The sequence below is a fragment of the Pezoporus flaviventris genome, unplaced genomic scaffold, assembly GCF_033815535.1.
Source record: "Pezoporus flaviventris isolate CSIRO_AGI_PZ_B2104156 unplaced genomic scaffold, CSIRO_AGI_Pfla_v1 ptg000013l, whole genome shotgun sequence".
NCBI lineage: Eukaryota > Metazoa > Chordata > Aves > Psittaciformes > Psittacidae > Pezoporus > Pezoporus flaviventris.
Genome location: NW_026892561.1, coordinates 3,677,972 through 3,697,465, shown reverse-complemented (window position 1 = coordinate 3,697,465; position 19,494 = coordinate 3,677,972). Strand labels below are relative to the sequence as shown.

The 19,494-nt window shown below is 37.5% G+C and overlaps 2 long non-coding RNA genes across 2 annotated transcripts; one reads left to right on the top strand and one right to left on the bottom strand.

Annotated features, from left to right (window-relative positions):
• Positions 1-5,694: 5,694 nt before the first annotated feature.
• LOC133268327 (uncharacterized) lies at positions 5,695-14,768 on the top strand. The gene is made up of 3 exons (XR_009743037.1): positions 5,695-6,016; positions 11,466-11,582; positions 14,580-14,768. It is a non-coding gene; the product is annotated as an uncharacterized LOC133268327 (long non-coding RNA).
• LOC133268326 (uncharacterized) lies at positions 8,965-14,630 on the bottom strand. The gene is made up of 2 exons (XR_009743036.1): positions 14,557-14,630; positions 8,965-14,153 (listed from the first exon to the last, which is right to left on the bottom strand). It is a non-coding gene; the product is annotated as an uncharacterized LOC133268326 (long non-coding RNA).
• Positions 14,769-19,494: the final 4,726 nt, after the last annotated feature.

Genomic DNA, 19,494 nt, shown 5'->3' with positions numbered 1-19,494 from the left:
CTTTAGAGAAGGCAGTACCACCAGTGACACACACTCTGCAGGCTCTGTGCTCCTGCCAGCCCGCCTGCCCTGCAGACCATGGGCAGGAGCAAAGCTCCTTGCAGGGAACGAGCACAAACTCGTTCTAAATGTTACTCAAAAATCCTAATCTGAATCTTGGTACCAGATATCCATTCATTTATTAAGAGCAAATAGAAGAGACAACTAATGCTGCACTTTTTGTATTATTCAAACCTGCTGCTAACAATGAAGAAGATGATGTCATTCCCTGGATGTGACAAAGGACTAATATTATATGCAGTAAAAACAATGAGTCAACAGTTTCTATGCCCTTGAGGTCAAAGCATTCAACAGTTTTGAAAGTAGACTGTTCTTTTTGTGCACAGAGCTTGTAGCTATATATTAATACAAAATGTGTAAAATCAAGATACAATTAAAAAAAAAACACAGATTTTTTTTTTTAGTTTAAAACTGATTGTTCCCAACCAGAAGTCCAATTAAAATATGTTATAACATAAACTAACTGATAAAGAAGTCACCCACATAGGTTAAGTATAATATTGCAAAACAATTAAAAATACATTATCTACCTTAAGTTATCATTTTTGTGATCTTAAAAGGCACTTTGCAATTCCCAGTAACATTAGTAAGAACTGTGAGTATTAATGCAGCAATTAATATGAAATGCTCTGGAGATATTTTGTAATGGTCTGAAAGATAAGAAAGACCTTTAGCATGGAAATGCGTTTTGAGAGACAATTGAAAGCAGGGAGTCTAACAACCAAAGTTTCCCAGATATTCTGGAATACATGAGGTATTGACCAAATCCTGCCCATCTTTAACCAGAGCTGCATTTAGAATGCTTAGTGTTGATACAGAACCTTTCTTCAGTAAATGTAAAATCATTATGGAGGATTATTATCCTCCTCACACAGACAGTGAAACTGAAACACAGTGAAGTGACAGCTCAAGGTCATTTAAAAGTCAGGAGAGTTTGGAAAAGAACCCAGATTTCTCAATCCCTGTCCAGCACTCTGCCCACTAGGCTTCATTGCCTTGCTCAGTATCTGCTTGATACAGTTCCTTTTCAAAACCAGATAATTTAACAACTTTGAGAAGTTTTCAATTCACCATGTTGTTGTCTATAATAATTTTATTTTCTGGAAAAACAGACTTGCCTGATTAGATCAGGCTGCTGACACACAATCAAATGCAAGGGAATCCCAGGCCATCTGCAGCCTCTGTTCCTGTTGTCCTTGCAGACTGAAATCAGAGACAGAAGAGCAAACTGGATCGTATCTAGATGGGCTTCTATATAGCAAGAAATACAATTTTGCCTGCATGGATGCTAGATGACAGTGTTTTGGGTTAATATGAGCCCTAGTGTGAATTAACAATATTCAGCATCCAGACAATTAACTGAAATTACACCTTTGGTTCTGAATCTTTTTTTTCTGGCATGCTTGACAAAGCACTGACAAGGTTTTCTCAGTTTATGCTGACTGCTTTATTGTGTCACCTAAAATAACTGCAAATGGGTTCAGATATAACTTATGCAGTAGAGCCCAGGCCCAGTCAATTACTTACCCAAAATATAGAAGAGCGCATCTATCAGGCTAGCTGGTCAGCATCTTGACAGCTTTATTAGAGAAGTAAATGCAAGAGACATGGCTCAATCTGATCTTCAAACTCTGCTTTCTAACGCTTAAGAAACTCTTATCTTTTAGGTATCTACACCAAATATTTAAGCCCTAAAGGTATTTCAGGTGTTTAAGGGTTATGTCATACTGCTCAAGCAAGGTGAGGAAACTTCTGAGTTATTCCAACAGTCACAAGGGCTCCAGGGCTCCACACAGTTCCTTGCAAGCGACAGAACTCAGAGGATTTTAATGATGAGGACTCATTAGAGCATTCAATACAAACAGACACATTTCCACCAAAAATTCAGTGACAAGCTGCTCTTATAAACTCAAAATCAGACAGAGCTGAGACATCTGAGACCAAATGAAAAGACTGAAGTAACTTATAGAATTTCCTTTGGATATCTCAAGCTAATTACAAATTGTATGGCATGCAGAGTCTGGTATTTTAATTTCCATTGTAATTGATCCTCTATAGTCACAATTAAGGAAAGACACAATTATTTTGATGTCATGTAAAAGAGTGATGAAATGAATTTTCCCATGTGAAATAGGCAGGCATTAGAATCCCTTTTTGAAATCGTGAGAGATTTTTCCAGGCAACATCTCTTAAAGAAAGCCATCATCTGAATGTACTGCAGAAAGAGTCACGCATGCTGCAGCCATGTTAGGAATGCTGCTCAACAGAGAATATGTATTTTTTTCTTCCTGATACTCACACAAATACATTTAATTATATTAAAAGTAAAGTCATAAATGGTCTATTAAATAAGTAGGCTTATGACAAAAAATAAACATTTGGGTTCATATTCTAGTGTGTTCCAAGGAGGGATCTTTACCTGACCTTTGCTTTTAAAGCCCAGATCACAGCAACAAACTGAAAATCTGCATAACATTAAGTACTGTAAGTGCTATTGAAGCGGCTCCTTTGTTAAACAGGATATGACAAGTTTAGGCACAGAGATTCCCAGTCAGGAAAATACTGTAGATTGTATTTAAAATTAAAAACATTTTCATATTATTTTTTAAACGAAAGCTTACCTAAGCAAATGACACTTCCAAAAGACTATCATAAGCCCTCCCCAAGCAAAGGCATATTAATATTAACTTAGAGCCACCTTAGTACTACAAAGTTTGGCTAATATGAGATCTGACAAAACTGAAGTTCTGTTCAGTGTTAGTTTGACTGTCAGCACAAAAATGTCACACCAGTAGCATTTATGAATGCACAATTACAAATGTATTCTTGATGTTAAATAATAAAGATAAAAAAACCTGAAACCCAATAAAAAGTTTTTAATGAAATTGTGAAGCAAATCATTAGGCTTTGGGCTATTTTATGTCTGTGTTCATCACATCACCATTAGACCCATTTGTAGGCCAATCCTTTACTGTATGTTGCAGTGTCTATTTAGAACCCCACTCTCAACTACCATTTCAACAAATCAGTTACACAGTATAGCATGATGTTATTGATCTGCAACAGTATTACAAGCTCCAGGATTACAAAAAGGGAAAGTATGCACCAGCACCAACTCCAGTTCTGATTTTACCCTGTGATACAATTGCCATCACGCTGCAGTATGGATACAGATTGAGCTATGGCCCAGGGGTTTGTATTTCTTGGATGTATTAATCAGTTTCACAGTTCTACTGTTACTTTTCTCATGTATTAACACAGACAAGAATGTTTCACAATGTTAAAGAAAAAACAAGAAGTTTAGCTGGAAGGCCTTTTGAGAGAGCATCATATGCTCTCCTCTAATTATTCCATAAAGTTAAATCTTTGTCTTATTTTCTCTCCCTGGTAATTTTCTATTGTTGGGAGGAACAAGAGGGAAACTTTATACCAATTTTAATATATTTTCCCTGGTGAAACAAACTAAGAAGCAGGCATAACATGCATAATAGTTAACTACGTTTTGTCAGTTAGTGTTGCCTGTGGAAAAGAGGTTGTCATACAAACCCTGATGGATATTTCGTCATTCTGGAGAGATCCATACCCCCTCCCAGGGGGGAAACTTGGGAGACCTTTGACTTGATCAGTCATTTTCCTAAGTGCATAGATTGGTCTGAAGCCTGTGCTTTCTACAGAGAAATGGTGAGAAGGGCTCTGAGAGGGGCCTCACGGCCTCACTGTATGCTATCTTCAGCTGCAGAGCTGAGGATGAACCCAAATCCTACATCCTGGGAGCAGTAGCAGGACCCTGCGTGCATTTTCAAGTCAAGGTCTGAGTCAAACTGTTCCTGAACTTCAAGACAGGACTGGGGATGTTGGATGTTCCTGAATCCCAATATTAGACAAGCAAGCATAGAGGGGCTTCAGGTAAACGGGTATGGTGGGTAGGCTTTCCTACTGAGGTGATGAAATAGGGCAAGACTTTAGATGGGATAATTTTCTTGCAGAATACATAATCTGCCCTACCAGTCAGATGGAATTATTATCTACTCACAGCATTCTAATAGCTAGAATGGTATTACTCATTCTCTTTAACAGAAACTTGTACTGTGGTTTTGGTGACACACTAAACATTTATTTTGATCTTTCTTGTGTTTTCAGATGGAAATGCATTGTCTCCTTCTGTTCTTGGATTAGAGTCCATACAAAAACCCCGTATTTTTTAAAGCAATTGAGAATAAAAGTTTGTGGATTTACTTGCAAATGCTGGTTATGGGCCTCCCATCATGAAGCAGCTTTTTCCCTAGAAGTCTTGCTAAGTCCTAATTTGGAAATTGTCTATTTTCTCTTGCAAATGCTGTATTATGTGAGTTTTTCGACACGAATAAAATACTGCTTTTTAAACAGAAGTGGATGTTATCACTTCAAATGCGCTTATATGTATTTCCTGTGCTTAGATATAGCCTGGCAATAACAATACCACAATTACCAGAATGTATAATCTATAATGTAGTCCTGTGTAAATCAACACATTGCCGAACGAGTTGCACACATCCTGCAGGATACCACTGCCATTCTAAATTGTTTCCGGTTAACACTGTGCATCTGCAGGATGATTTCTGAGCCGTGCTCAGGCTGACTCCTAACTTAGAACACTGAAAATTACCTCCTTCTAATATTTAAAGGGATCTAAATGTAGATTTAGGTATAGACATAGGGCTAAAGCATGTTTTGTTCATGACTGCCTAAATGGGAAACCAGAAAACCAGACCTAGAGGAAAAATAGTTTTGATGTTTTAAAAGCACTTAAGGGATTTCCAGCAAAACCCAAAATCACACAAATATTGCAAGGGCAAATGTTCAGGATTTCATCTTGGTTGTTAAATTACATTAAATTATTAATTTAATTATTAAATTATCTTAAAAAGATAATACCTGGGTTTTACATACAGTGAAGACTTAAAGGTATGGTCTCAGATGCTCTGCAATTCCTCTTAGAATTGAGCATTGTTTCTTCTCTGTGTAAGACATCTGAAAAATACACATTTTTGAAAGTCATTTTATGAAGTCAGAGAAAAAGCGAAGTCCAAACTAAACCAGAAACACATCATTCTAATTGCAACACACATTGCAGCCATAGACTCAGAACAATCTTACAGAAGTACTCTGATCAAACGTCACTGTCGTGATTCAGTCCAAACTAACTGACCAGAGTGACTGACCTGCAAAATAAATCTAGCTGGCCTGTTCAGTGACTTTGCTCTTTTAGCTGGTTCTGTGATTCTGACTTTCTAAACAGATGCTAAAATCAATACAAATTAAAAAAAAAAAACATAAGCCACTTTAAAATACAATTTAAAAATATGATCCTTAGAAAAAACAAAAAGAGGTGGCAGTTGTGTTATCTGACGACTTTTAGAATTGGACCTGATAAACCTCTACTCTCATTCTGCTTTATAGTTGGGGGTCAGACCATCTTTCATAAGTATATGTAATTTCCACTGAATTCCTTACAAGCCACCAGAATTTTAGTGTGTTTTATAACAATAATACAGCAATTTAGAGAAAATACATTAAGCAACACCTGTTACCTTTCGGATACAGGTCTATCATTATTATGATAGATTCTAGCAGGAAGAAACAACAAACGCAATGTTTGCTTGAAAGTTATCTTAAATTACCCTTTTTTCTTGCTGCTTTTGGTACAAAATAATGTGATGAATAATGATTCAAACTTATCTATCCATTGCAGAATGTTATGGAGAATATTTACTGGGTTAGCATGCATACCTGCATCGCAGAGGTCATTTGAGAGGAGCAAGAAGCAACCATGGCCATGTGGCCAAGGGCAGCTGAAGAATGGAACAAATGTGCTGAGAGGAATGACCAAGCACCTCTGCACTTCAGCTCTTCTGGGACATGCAAATTTGCTATAAAACAGTATAGCCATTCAGATCCATACAAAGAACTTTATCCAGTAAATTTTGTTGTTTTTTCTGTAGTGAGTGGTTGATTTGTGTACTCATTTTGCATTCCCTGTTATTGCCTTTTACTTTCTCTAGTCTGATCTTGTGTAGAAAGGGGCTCATACACTTGATCACCTTCACTAATTGCAGTTTGGGGTGGCTGTCTTTTTAACTATGATTGAAGAAAAAAAGGCTCCTACCAAATTTTACCTGTATATACCAGCCCAACTGCTCTCATAGCAGGTCCCTCTGTAAGAACTTTGGATTTAACAGTCAACTGTACATTATTGTACGACAGGGAAATAAGGCTATTGCTGGCTGCAGAAAAACCTCCGAGGCTACCACATGCCATGGCCACGCCAGGATGATTACATGGAAGCTGACTTAGCTGAAGCTGAGGATGAACTATTCTGCTTGTCCAGATTCAGGCTGACTCCTGTGGTACCGCTGAAGCAATCTAGACATACATCTCCTTGTGTCGTTCATGAGAAGACACTTTGGTGGGCATGATCTTTGCACTGGTAACCCTGCTAGGACATACACAGCTCTGCTGGTCTTAGTCTCTACAGACACAGTTCTACATTCATCATCAGCCTGTCTACTTATTCCCTTTTGTACATGATTTTGGACTGTCACACGTGTGTGTGTTGCTCCCACTCAGACAGCAAACAGACCCAGCTCTGCTTACACAAGTGATTTAAAAAACAGGCTTGCAAAACTGTGATGTCATTAGAAATGCAGATGATGTGCTTATAAAACAGTTATTAATTCTTTGATGATGCAGATACTTCAGTCAGCTATAAAAACGTGATAGAATTATCAAATTATACTTGTGTTATTTATTGCTAACTTTTTAGCTGTGGCACCACCTTGTGGACATTACTACATGGATGAAAAGCTGACTAGTGCCAACAAAAGCACCTAAACCAGAGCAGGCATTTTGGAAAAACAACAAGTGTATTCAGACAAGAACTGCTAAGCAGAGTAAAATAACTAAATTAAAACAAAAAATCCTAAAAATCCACTTATGAAATAAAATGTATAACAAATACTGCCAGCAGTGTACTCAGTTGTCTCTACAGTTCTTACCAACACTTCTGAGCATCAGCCAAGAGTAGTAGCCTTCAGAACTATTTTTGTTCCTTCTTGACTGATTAATTAGCAGCATCTGAACCCCAGTTCTGTCGTTGCTGTGCAAACAGACATGACTTGTGCAAGTATCCCAAGCAACAAGACTTGCAAAATCAAAATCATAATACCGAACGCGTGGAGAAAATATTAGGTCGTACTCCATAAATGTAAACTCAACAGGCAGATTAGTGTCCAAGCTAAGCCACAAGAAAAATAAGCTGTGATAGAGATGAACTGGTGGATCTTTTAAATGCTTGCTGAAAAAAACAAAACAAAACAATGAATTCTTTTCTGTTGGACATTAGATTCCCAGAAAAACCTTTCACAGTTAAGGTAACAGGGTATTACTGTTATGAGTACTCTATCTACTATACAGTCGAGTCAGTAAAGCACAGGAGCCAGAACTGAAAATAGCAGGAGCTCTCAAAGTTGTGTGCAGCGTGTATCCATCCTAAGTGTGCCTATGCGAGTAAGCTTGAGAATGCAACCTTAAACACTGAATTGCATTTTCTATTTCTATCTCTTCAAAAAGTTACTGCATACAATTTGTTATTTACACTTGCATAAAGTGAAGGTGGATAAGAAGACTTGGACCCAGCTCCTCCCCTCTTGGATTGTCAATGGACTGTGCTATATTCTGCCTGGGGATCACACATGCATAAACTCTGTCGGGGATGAACAGCTTCCATGTCTCTGGCATAGTATTGTCTCTTCTTCAAATGGACCTCTGTAGCCCAAACACTACAGACCCTTCAATTAATACTGACCATACCACAGTCCTTCTCCAAACTCTCCTTAGCAGTATGTGAAAGTTTACTCAGTGGAGCATTTCCATTTCTAGTCTGACAAATATATAACTGTTAAAAGCAAGGCACAGAAATTTTAAAGCCTTCAGTTAAGAAAAAGTCTTTTAAGTAGCTGTCTCAGTCGATGATTTTTTCTCTTTGTTAGTATCTCTTTTTAAATGAAATTTGCACAAGTTTCATTCTTCTCACTTCTTCTGCAAACTCTTCCCAATTAATCATTATAGTGACAGGAATAACCAGTAAATCAAGTTTTTGGCTGGCAGCCTCAGAGCTTGCTCCACAACTGCCCACTGCCCTCGAGCCATTTTGAACTGAAATGGAGTGTTACAGCAAACATCAGTTCCCTAAACTGAACCAAATGAATAAATAGTTAACAAACTTCTCCAGAGAAGCTTGCTTGACACCTAAGATAACTCTTGGAAGAAGTGGTCTAGCATCTGAGAAAACCAAACCACTTTGGGAAGAAACCAAGCACAGAAAATCTCAGACAAGCTAAAATGATACACTGAGCTCTGTCAGCCAGGAAAGCAAACTCATTCCCAATGGAGTTTGCAGATCTTACCCAGCAGCTGTGGTTTACTGGATTTTGGTGACGTTACTCACATGGATTCCACATATTAGATCCCTCTCTATTCTTGTAGTTATCCATCTTCAGTAAAGGAGTTAAATCATCATTACTGCCACCCACTGCGGCATAGTCTCAGCAGAAGAGGTTTGAGGAGTACTGCTGAGGCACTGGCAGAGCCTCTGAAGACTCTGCTGAAAATAATCCATCTACAGGTATTGCACCAACAAAGAAACCTTGGTGACAATGAAATTCAGAGTCAAATTTACTCTCTCTTAAATAACTGGTTTTATAACAATGTTCATTGTCAGAGAAGTTAGCAGCTGAAAAATTAAGACTGTGGTGGATTACAGGAATGAAGTTAAAATAGCTAAAGCAACCTCCAAGGTAGTCTGTTCCATAATAATGCCACCCTGAAGCAGATTATCAGGAAAGATCAGAATAGACATCAATATAGATTTTTAGAAAGTTAGTTTATTAAAATGTCATGTAATGCAATTAAACAAATTGTTCAGTATAAAGTCCATACTAGAAAGTACTGGAAAACCGTGTTTAGGTAACATAGCTAAACATACATAGAGATGGTTGGGTCAAAATAACTTTGGAATTAATGAAAGAAAGCTTGGGCAGAAAATAACATTGTAGTTTTGAAAGGAAACACTTCCATTAATGATGTAAAATGATATGATGTCATACCTGTTTGTGCTCCTGGGCCATCTGAAACAGAATAGGCTGGACACAGTAGATGCTGTTCAAGAAGAGATTGTTATTTTCACATTAAGCTTTTTAACCTTCTTGTTTATGTAGATATTTTGAGAAGTTATCCTTAATTCTAGAACAGACACTACTCTTGTTGGAACTGGTGTCTTTCCTCTGGGAATAGCACTATCGTACCTGTTTTATGAAAGAACATAGAGTAAAATGCCATTTTCTCCGTTATTATCTCAATATTAAAATACCTTGTAAAATCTAATACAATTTTTATAATAGAGATTTTTTAGAATTGTTTCTTAGAAACTCAATTTTATTTTGTTCATTCTTCATCTCAAAAAGATGAAGCAGTTTATGCTGGTAAAATTGTTTTCCTTTCGTATCTTCATACAGTAAATATAACAGTTATTATACTTTTGGTGCTCAGTAATTCCCTGGTATAAGCGCACTGTTTGGAAAAAATACAGGGCTTCTAAATTCCTGGTGATTTTTCTTTGGGATTGGCTATTAAAATTATTTTCAATTTAACTTAATTATTTCTGAAAAATTAGGCCTTTGCTACCCCTTATTCATACCGAGTGCAGAGATTCTCCTTCTCCTCAGGCATCATGAATGTAATTCTGTTCCTCATTGCAATTAGTTGCACTAGTAGAGCCATATTAAGGGCCCTGGATGTATTTGGATGAAAGCTGTCATCCAGAAAACTGCAGCAGTGGTTACTGTAAACCTGGGGTGAGTGACACAGGAGAGACCGTGACAAGTCTTATATTGAACTCAGTTTACAGAAGTACCTTATCTCTCATCTTCCTGAGCAGGTGAAAATGTTATTTTGAGTCCACCACATTCAGTTGATTTGCTTTTAGAAAAGCAGCTAATAAGCTGTGCAGTAAAAATAACCTTGTATTTCCATAATGGTACTTTCTCCAGAGACCTGAATCTCCCTTGAATGTCTTAATTACCTCTTTCCTGAAAGCCAATGAAGTAGCATGGCACTATATTAAAATCATTTTCTTCGTGTTCTGCAAGAACTCATCTCTTGCTGAATTAACATATCAGCTGCAAAACCAATTTCCACAGCACCGGTGACCTTATGTCACTCTGTGTGTTACAGAAACAGTTTCAGAAGGCTGCAACAGTTTAAAATTATTCAGTATAAATCCACTTAATAAACCGATACATGCAGGAGACAAGACCCTGAAATTATGGTGCTAATCTGCGTGGTCTCAAGCCAGATTTCTGCACTTTCAAATGCTGCACCCACCAACACAGAACTGCAGGGGGTATTAATAGAAAATGGGATAGAATAGGCAGAAATCTGGTCAGGCTGGAGAAAATCCCGGGGGGAAGAATGAGTGAGAGCACTCAGCACCCCTGGGGTAAGAATACAGGGTACACAGGCCTTGCACCAGGGAACGGACTGGGTTCCTACCACAGGGAGAAGTGGAAGAAGGGCGCCAAACCGTAGACATGGAAGTTTCAGGGAGTCCTTCAACAAGAGAGTAATATTGAGGTGACATTCAGAAAGCTTGCAGAAAATGCTGGATCAACCCAGCCTCCTGTAGTCCAAATGCAGAACCTATTTGGTCTACAGAGAAACAAAGTGCACAACTCTCTAGCCATCAAAAGACAAGGTAATATTATTAAGTTACATAATACTTTTTTCAGCGAATGAAGGTTGCATAAGCCTCCGTGCTTATTAGACTTTAGATTTAATTTCCTGTATTACTGAGAAATGGGTGACTTGGAGCTATGCCAGGCTTGGATAGATATAATAGGCTATAAATGTATAAAAGGAAAACATTAGAAATAGGAACTGCTGCTAGAGGTGCCAATTTAAAGTAACACTCTCCCCACCAAAACCCCCATCCCACGCAGAGTCTACTGCAATCAGAGGAGATTTGCTGTAAGAGCACTAAGTCATGGAAAAGTGATGGCAGATGATAGCAACTTATGACTAAGTGTATTTGACCTTCGTATGTTACTTATGTCTGAAGACTTAATTTTGTGATTTTAGGATGAGTTCAGCCACTGCAAAATTTATGGTCTTCTAATAATTATCACAGTTGCTATTCATAAGCTGCTGTCGTTGTCTGCCAAACCCAGTGTGACTCCATATATTGATAATAAAGAAACAGGTTATTTCTTAGTGTTTCATTTTCTGGAGTGCAGAAAACTAAAATTAAGCGCTCTATAATCTATTTATTTCTTAATTCATTGTACAACATTCCTTCATTTCTTGTTTTCCAGAATGTTTTCCCTTTTTCCTAGAGGCAACACAAAAGACAAAGAGTTTTCAAAAGGAGGACCTGGGAATTCTCAACACTGCAAGTTAGTTCCTTGGCATTTTCATGATGAAAACCAAAGGTAAATCTTCCTATCACTATTCAGCTGACCTAAAAAAATACATTATTTTGCCTTGCTATATAAAACTTGTGTCATGAAAATATGAAAGCCATTTCTGAATTTAATCTTTGTTGTCTGAAGGTGCTGTAAGAATAGTTAGACACTAAGTGCCATAGAATATGCAATGTAATTATATATTTTGATTTTACCTTGATCAAATGATGACATTCTCAAGTCCTTGACACATAGTATGTGCCTATTACTGAAGTAATATGTCAAAACACATTGCAATATTTTAATATCAGTACTAATAAGGAAAGAAAGCATGTAACAAACCAACAAATTAATTCTGCACCATAAAGCATCAAATATTCATTTATAAAATAAGGTATATGGTAAGATTTTCCAGAGCAAGATTAAACTAAAATAGAGAGAAGCTATTACCCTTTACAGTCCAGATGAAACAAGAGATCATACTAGTGATCACTGGGTATTCAATGTCATTGATAAGAAGACCCAAGTCACTTCTATATTTGTATTTTTAAGTGAAATATCACTCTGAGGAGACATTCAAAATACTTAGCAGCTCTCATTATGCCTTTTCTGGGCCTCAGCCATCTGGATGTATTTCTAGGGTTACAGACTTTGCTTTCTTTAGGATTCCTATGCAGTCAAGTTCCAGCTAAAATGCTGACCAGACATAAGCAAACTGCTTCAAATATTCACAGTACCACTGAGGTTGGAAGCACGTCTGGAGACCATCCAGTTCAACCCCCAGCTCAAAGCAGAATCACCCAAATAAGGCTGCTTAGGAGTTTGCCCAATTGAGTTTTGAGTACCTTTAAGGATGCCAGCTCCACAGCCTCTTTGGGTAACCATATCACAGATGCTCTTGTCTCTTAATCACCTCCATGGACTTACCTGCAGTCACTCCAGTATGTCCATGTCCTCCTTGCTGGGGGGAGCCCAAAAGTGGGCACATTACTCCTGCTGAAGTCTCACAAGTGCTGAGTAAAGGAGAACATTCACCTCCTTTGACCTGCTGGCAATGTTTTTCCTAATGCAGCTGAGGATGCTGCTGGTCCTCTTTTCCAGATGTTTACAGCTATAACAGTATTTTAAGGACATGATTAGTTTTATATTTCCAGGGCCTGCTACGTATGAGGGAAATAAAACTATATTATTTTGCTAATACATGTTTTATGTTAGTATCAGGGACTGTATTTATGCTCTTGTTACATGCTTTTTTAAATAACTGTCCCATTAAAAACAGTTGTTTGGGATGACTATATACTGCCTTGTAAAAACATCTGTGCACTGAAAACCTCTAACAATCCTGTCATTATAGGAATGAAGGCATTTTGGAAAACTGCAATTCTAAAGAACAGGAATTCTCAATTTCATCATGTTGTCAGTGTCAAGATCTACAGATAGCAGATTAATTACCATTATGCTTAACTCACAGATAACCTTTTGTAGCAGTAACATTCAGCTCATAAACTTCCACAGCTTCCAAAAGCACTCCATACTGTGTTAGGAGCCAAAAATCTAGTTCTCCCTCATGTATTCCTTGAGAACCTTCCACTTCCTCTGCAGCTGCCACAGTGCAACTGTGGACAATACGCTTATGTACTGACAACACACAAATTTACTGTGGAGAAAGGTCCATAGACTTTCCAGTGGGTCCTCAGGCAGCCTAAAGCAATGAGATGTTCTATCAGATTTGTTTGTCTTGGCAAGGAAGAGAGCAACCTTGTTCTCGAAAAATCTACATTTAGTTCCTCATTTATAAACAATTTTCATCAGTTCTTCCATCTGCAGTATATGCCTGTTTGGAAAACAATTTGCAGTGTTTCTTGTTATACATGTCAAATTGTTTATGTTCTGCATGAGCTATGATGACTTAAAGGACCAAAGTTTCATGTGGTGGAAGGACTTTGTTCCCTCTGAATCCAGTGGTAACCTTACTGCCTGGGCTGCTCCATGATTTCTTTGCATTTCTCATAGTCTGTGACTGAAGAAACCTGAACAATTAGACAAAGCAAAACTTGCCGTTAATGACATACCAGTACCCTAGCCAATATGCAGTGTAGCTAATGTCCTTTAACCTTCTGGAATAGTTTAAAGCAGGATGCAAAATATTCTTCCAAAAATACACAAAGTCCTTTCCATCCTTTTTTCCTATAAAGCTATGCCAAAAGCCCTGAGAAAGCCTTTTGACTCCTAGCTAACACGCTGAAAAGAAAATTGTGAGACTGGCAAAACCCCACAATATAATTAGGACAATGCTGGGATTCAGATTAACATTATGAAAAGCAAACACCTTTCATACCACTCCCAGCTCTCATGTATCTGTACTGAAGTGAGATTAAAATCCAGATTCTAGAAAGCAGAGTAGCTCATCCCAAAACAATACTATATTGGCCCAGGTGGCCACAACCTGCACGATTTTTCACAGACTTTGAAAGTGCCTCACAGCTGCCTCTTGGTCTCCAAGATGTTGAATATCTTTCTCTGCTCTTTCCAATGCAGACCAGATGTTGTATTGTGATAATTCTCTCATGGGCCTTTTCCATTTTGACTCTCCATCAGCTAGGAATCCAAAGAGACGTTACTTGAAAAACAGGAACCGTAAAAGAGCCAGGAACTTATAAATTAAAACATAAACATTAATTTGTTTTCCAAGATACAGATGTCTTTTGTCAGTTCAAGCCTTGATCTCTCCACCAGTTAAAGGCAACAGTTGTTCTGTGGAGGCATGCACTGGAAATTAGCCAATGGGCATTAACTTTTGGTTCTGATTGAACTGGGGAAAATTTGAAACAGAAACAGAGAGTTAAAAGTTGTGATAGTAATTAATGGCTGATGCCATTTTAAAATGTTCATGACACTAATACCAGAAAAAGTGTCTTACTACAAGAATTATTGACCCTTTTGGACAAGGCTTGGAAGAATTTCAAGCTGGCTGGTGATAGCAGGGGCTTTTCCTTCTTACCTTGCTGATCTGTTTTTGCATAGGGACCAGGATCTGTCTCTGGGAACATGGTTCCTATGGTGGTGACTAATGGAAGCAGCAGTGGGGTCATGGCAATGTGGCACCAACATAGATCTGGAGAAAGGTACAGGGCTAGAAGAGGAGTGGGCAGAAGGCAGAGACAGTACAGGTGCAGAGTAATGGAACAGCCTGATACATGTACCACACAGACATGAAAACGTAAGTAATGAAACGTATACTTTAAATAATTATGCTGGTAAATATTACAGTAACAACAGTATTGTTCTTTAATAGCTTCTACAGCACTGTATCCTTGCAGAAGTTAATTGCAAGACAAAACACTGTCTGGTCAATAAAACATGAACTCTGGTATGAAGGAGTGGCTCTGGTGAGTTTATAAAGAGGTAAAGCAAAAGCTTTCTTCCTTTTGATTAAAAAGAAGAATCCGCTCAAAGCATGACCCACCTAGCTGCAAAAACCTACACTGCTGAAAATCAGATAGAAAGTACTATGCTAAAATTACATACCAGAGTTGGAATTCAAATGACATAATGAAGACATGGTTTTAAGAGAACCCCTTCATACATTATAAACGCAAGTGCTCAGAGTTCAACTGCATATATTGAATTTTGTAGCAACATAACACATCAAGTCTTGCTTTCAAATGCTCATTGAAAATCTATCTTTTTAATATTAAATCGCTTCATATATCTGTATTATTACATCTCTTAACGTTTTTATATCAATAAAAATCTAATATGCAAAGATTTAATAATAGAAAGGCTAGAAGTGACCAAAGAAAACATTTACAAAAATATGCATAATAAAGAGAGAATGATGAAGACTTGTTTTCATGTGCTTAGTACACATGACCTACCTGTGCACTAAGTTTTTATCTTTAAAAAGTAGCAATTCACACCTCTTCATTCCTTTTCAAATCAATTTTATACACCCACACAGTTCTTCTGCAGTGGATTACTGCAAATTTACACTTAAACTCTGAGCTGTATCTTCTTGATAAAAACCTATTAGTACAAGAGATGCATATTACTCTGCAACTTTAGCAATTAACCCTCTGTTTATGATACACTGCAACTGAATGTTTTATCGTACATACTAGCAGGGGAATGTCCAACAGATTACTCTTCAGCGTCTTGATGCCATCAGTTTCCTTCCTCCGATATGGGCATATAAAAGCAACTTTAGTTTCTAATACAATCCAATATGAAAAGTACCACTGAATGCTTGCCTGTGTCTCATACTCCTTTACAGACTTTTGCTTTCACCCATACCACCTTTTTCTAGGGCCTTCTGCTCAGAGTAAGGACACAGGCTGTCTTTCATACCAGAGGTTGCCCTTTCTCTGTACTACAATGAATGTACTCGGTGGAATAGTCATTATTCCCTCCCTGGACACCTCTGGAATAAATTCTTGTTTCCCAACACCCTTTTATTACAGACTTTACATATTCATTTTCTTCTCCTAGGCTACAGCTTCTTCTCTAGATTTCATACCACACTAATGTGTCTGTATTCCTCTTGTTGAATTGTTCATGCTTTATTGCTTAAGTGCAGGGAATTTTAAGTAGCTGTTCACACTTCATATGCTCCTCCCTTGAGGGTCAAACTAGCATCTGGTGTTCCCTGTCTCTTGAGGAAGAAACACCTTCTACAGAAAGGAGCAACAAAGCTCCTTTCATGACTTCATTTCACACTAAGAAAGATTTGTATTTTTATTGCATATGCTGGTTCCAGCAGAATTTACTCTCAGGTAAAAGATTTAGTCCTGTATATTGCTAAAGGCTTAATATTCCCTTCCTTAAGGAACAGACCAAGGCTACAATTGAGAATATGCATCTTTCTCAAAGGTTTTGCCCTGGCTTGGACAATTCCTCAAAGATGCCCTTGACCAAAATACAGAATTCTATTTCTTTGGATTGCTATGAGAAACAAAAGGAGTCAGTGAGGAACTCCTAAGCATCCGCAGGCTTTTCTGAGACTGTTTTAATAATACGCTGGTAATGCGCATTTACAGTTTTATCTGTTAATTGGTTAAAAACAATGACTTTTTTACATCTATTTATGTTATGAACAAGTTGTGGCTATGAAATTCCCAGATTACTGAAGGATGAAAATCTATATGAAGTAAACAGTTATTTTAAACTAAACTGTAAAATGGCAGATATACACTTACTTTCAGAGGTAATTTTAAGTATTAAAATATATTGTACCTGATATGGCTTTAAAGTGAAGATTTCATCCAGGCTCCTCCTGATAAGAACTAGGAAATTCTTTCCTGGCTTTGTAATGTCCAGATCATGAACTTTCGTCTCTTTTTTAATCACTGTTATTAGTCAGACATCTGCCTGGAGGAATAGGAACCTCTGTTCCCCTCCCAACAAAGGGCTGGTATAGCACCCTATTCACATGCCATATTCCTTTTTCCTCTTGTCATTCCTTCCAAGCAAGTCACACCAAACAAACTTTCCCTGGGGACATTACCTTCACAGGAAAAAAAAATGGTTACGTTTTCAGTTAGAGATGTTGACTGGCTTTTGAAGAGCAGATTGGATTTAAGCACGAACCCATCTCCTGCTTAAAATTCACACAGATCTAACTTGCAAATTTAGTCAAGAGCAGATTTTCAATACTATCAGCCCTCCAAACTCCTACGGGGATCATTCTAAAACCTTAAAATAAAGATCATGTTCTCATATTCATTATGCTTGCTTCTAAAGAGGTTATGTTGCTCAAGACATTATTCTTTTTGCACGGAGTATAGCTGTCAAATGCCAACCCATAAAGCAAAAAATGGAGTTACAGATGCTTTAGCATGGAGGCACTTCTGCCAAGCTTTCCCTAGATGTCGCTACACTTTCTGGCTACTTTATTATAGCCTTTATTATTAAATGGAAAACTATCATATTTTTCTATTTCTTCATATAGAAGAAACAGAAAACTATCATATAATAACCCAATTGCTTCAGAGTGACAGAAAGAATTCCTATGTGCATATTATGTAACAAAAAGTGAATATTATATAATAGAATATATATTTTATTCTACTAATGTCATACTGAAATCTGAAAATAGCTTTTATCACAGGCTTGTTTCACACTCTTTTTTACCTACCTAATGATTTCCTGTCAAGTACGTCATCTCAGTGAGTCTGGAGTTGTTGCCCTTTTCTATTACTTTGTGCTGAAACCAAGTATATCATAGAATGGTTAGGGTTGGAGGGATATTCTCAAAGTTTCCAGATTCAGTTATCATGCATACTTTCCCATTCTGTCTTCATTTTTTCAACGAATATACTTCAGCCTTTATATGATTTTGCCACCCAAAGGCTAATTTATACTATACTATAGAAATGCTAAAGGAAATTCTTCTGAGAATTCAAGACTTGTTAGTGTTTTAGCTGGCTTAGACTAAAACCAGAGTTCTAGGGACAATTTTTTTGTTTCCGTCCCTGTTTATCACCTCTTTGTAATTCACTGTTTCTCACCTGTGGTAATAGTCTTCAAAAAGCATATGTTGATTTCTACACATGAATGAAGTTTCCATATTGTCCAGCAATATGAAGACTTTCCACTTTATTGCTACAAAATACCAAAATACCTTCAGATTTTCTAAATATTTCAAATCTCAGTTGTGCTGAAATAGTCATTGATTGCTTGTCCACAAGATGGGGCTTCTACAACAGAGATCTTTGTATCCAAATTTTGATACAAAAGCTATGAATGGCATCACAATTGACAGAAACACTTTTAGCCCATACTTTCAAACTCTGGCACAGTCCTCACAAAAGGAACTCCACTCTCCATTTCTTGCATAAAAACAATAAACCCTCAGGAAACAAAAACAGCAGTAAGTGATTTTATCTTGCCCTTAACCCTTGCGCTGTGTTGGTATACAGCTCATGAGTCAGAGGCAATACATACCATTATAATCATCTTGCATCTTGCAGAGATTCTGTAATGTCTTCTACAGGAGCTTTTGTGGAAAAGCACGCAGTCCAGAACACACCCGAAGTGTATGTTGGTTTAGACATCCCGAAATGAATATGTAGCTTAATATATGAGTTTTTAAAGCAGCCTGACTGTCCACTGTTAGGATGCTCCTGTTAAGATAACACCTCCAAAAAAACAGTGAAAGAAGTATCTCCACAGCATGTAGTTTCCATAAACTTAACAGAAAGAGGGAAAAGTCTGCCCTTACAAAAACTAATTGGAGGTATGCACTTCAAAATAAATTAAAAGAGAAATTTTATTCCTAGACACAATAATTCTGAAACATTAAAAAAATATAGGAATAGACTTACAGTACCTTTAGCTGTCTTGGTACAGTGTGTGGGAAGTGTTTGTTTAAACAGTATGTGATTTCTTCTGCTGAGAAAAAAAAGGCCTTCCTCCTCTTTCGTCATATAAGCAAGCTTAAACAATCAAGATTTTCACGTGTTATAGGAATCTCCACACAACAAAACCAGGACAGACCAACTGGGACTGTACGACTACCTTCTTGTATCCCTTCTCATAGCACTAGAGAAATCAAGAAGACTTAATTTATGATCATTCTGCTTTCTGCATGACATAGTTGTTTTCTGTAACTTTTTTCCAGAAAGCACAGTATTCCATCAGACAACAAAAGCTGCTCGAGCACGAAAAAGCAAATACTGGTACGAACTTCCAGCCTGCTCTCCCTCCAAGAGGAGGGTGCACACACATGGACTATTTGAAAAGTAAAACTGAATCCTAAGAGGAAACACTTCTGGCCAGATGGTAAAGTTGATTTCCCAAAGACTAATTCCTCCCCAGTGCCAGAGGCAGTCACCTAATACTTTTTACACAAAATCTTCCGTAGTTCCTCCTCACATTCCTTCTGTTCAATCTCCAATAACCTGTCTTCTGCAATTCAGCCAGCTAAGCTGTCACAGACTAC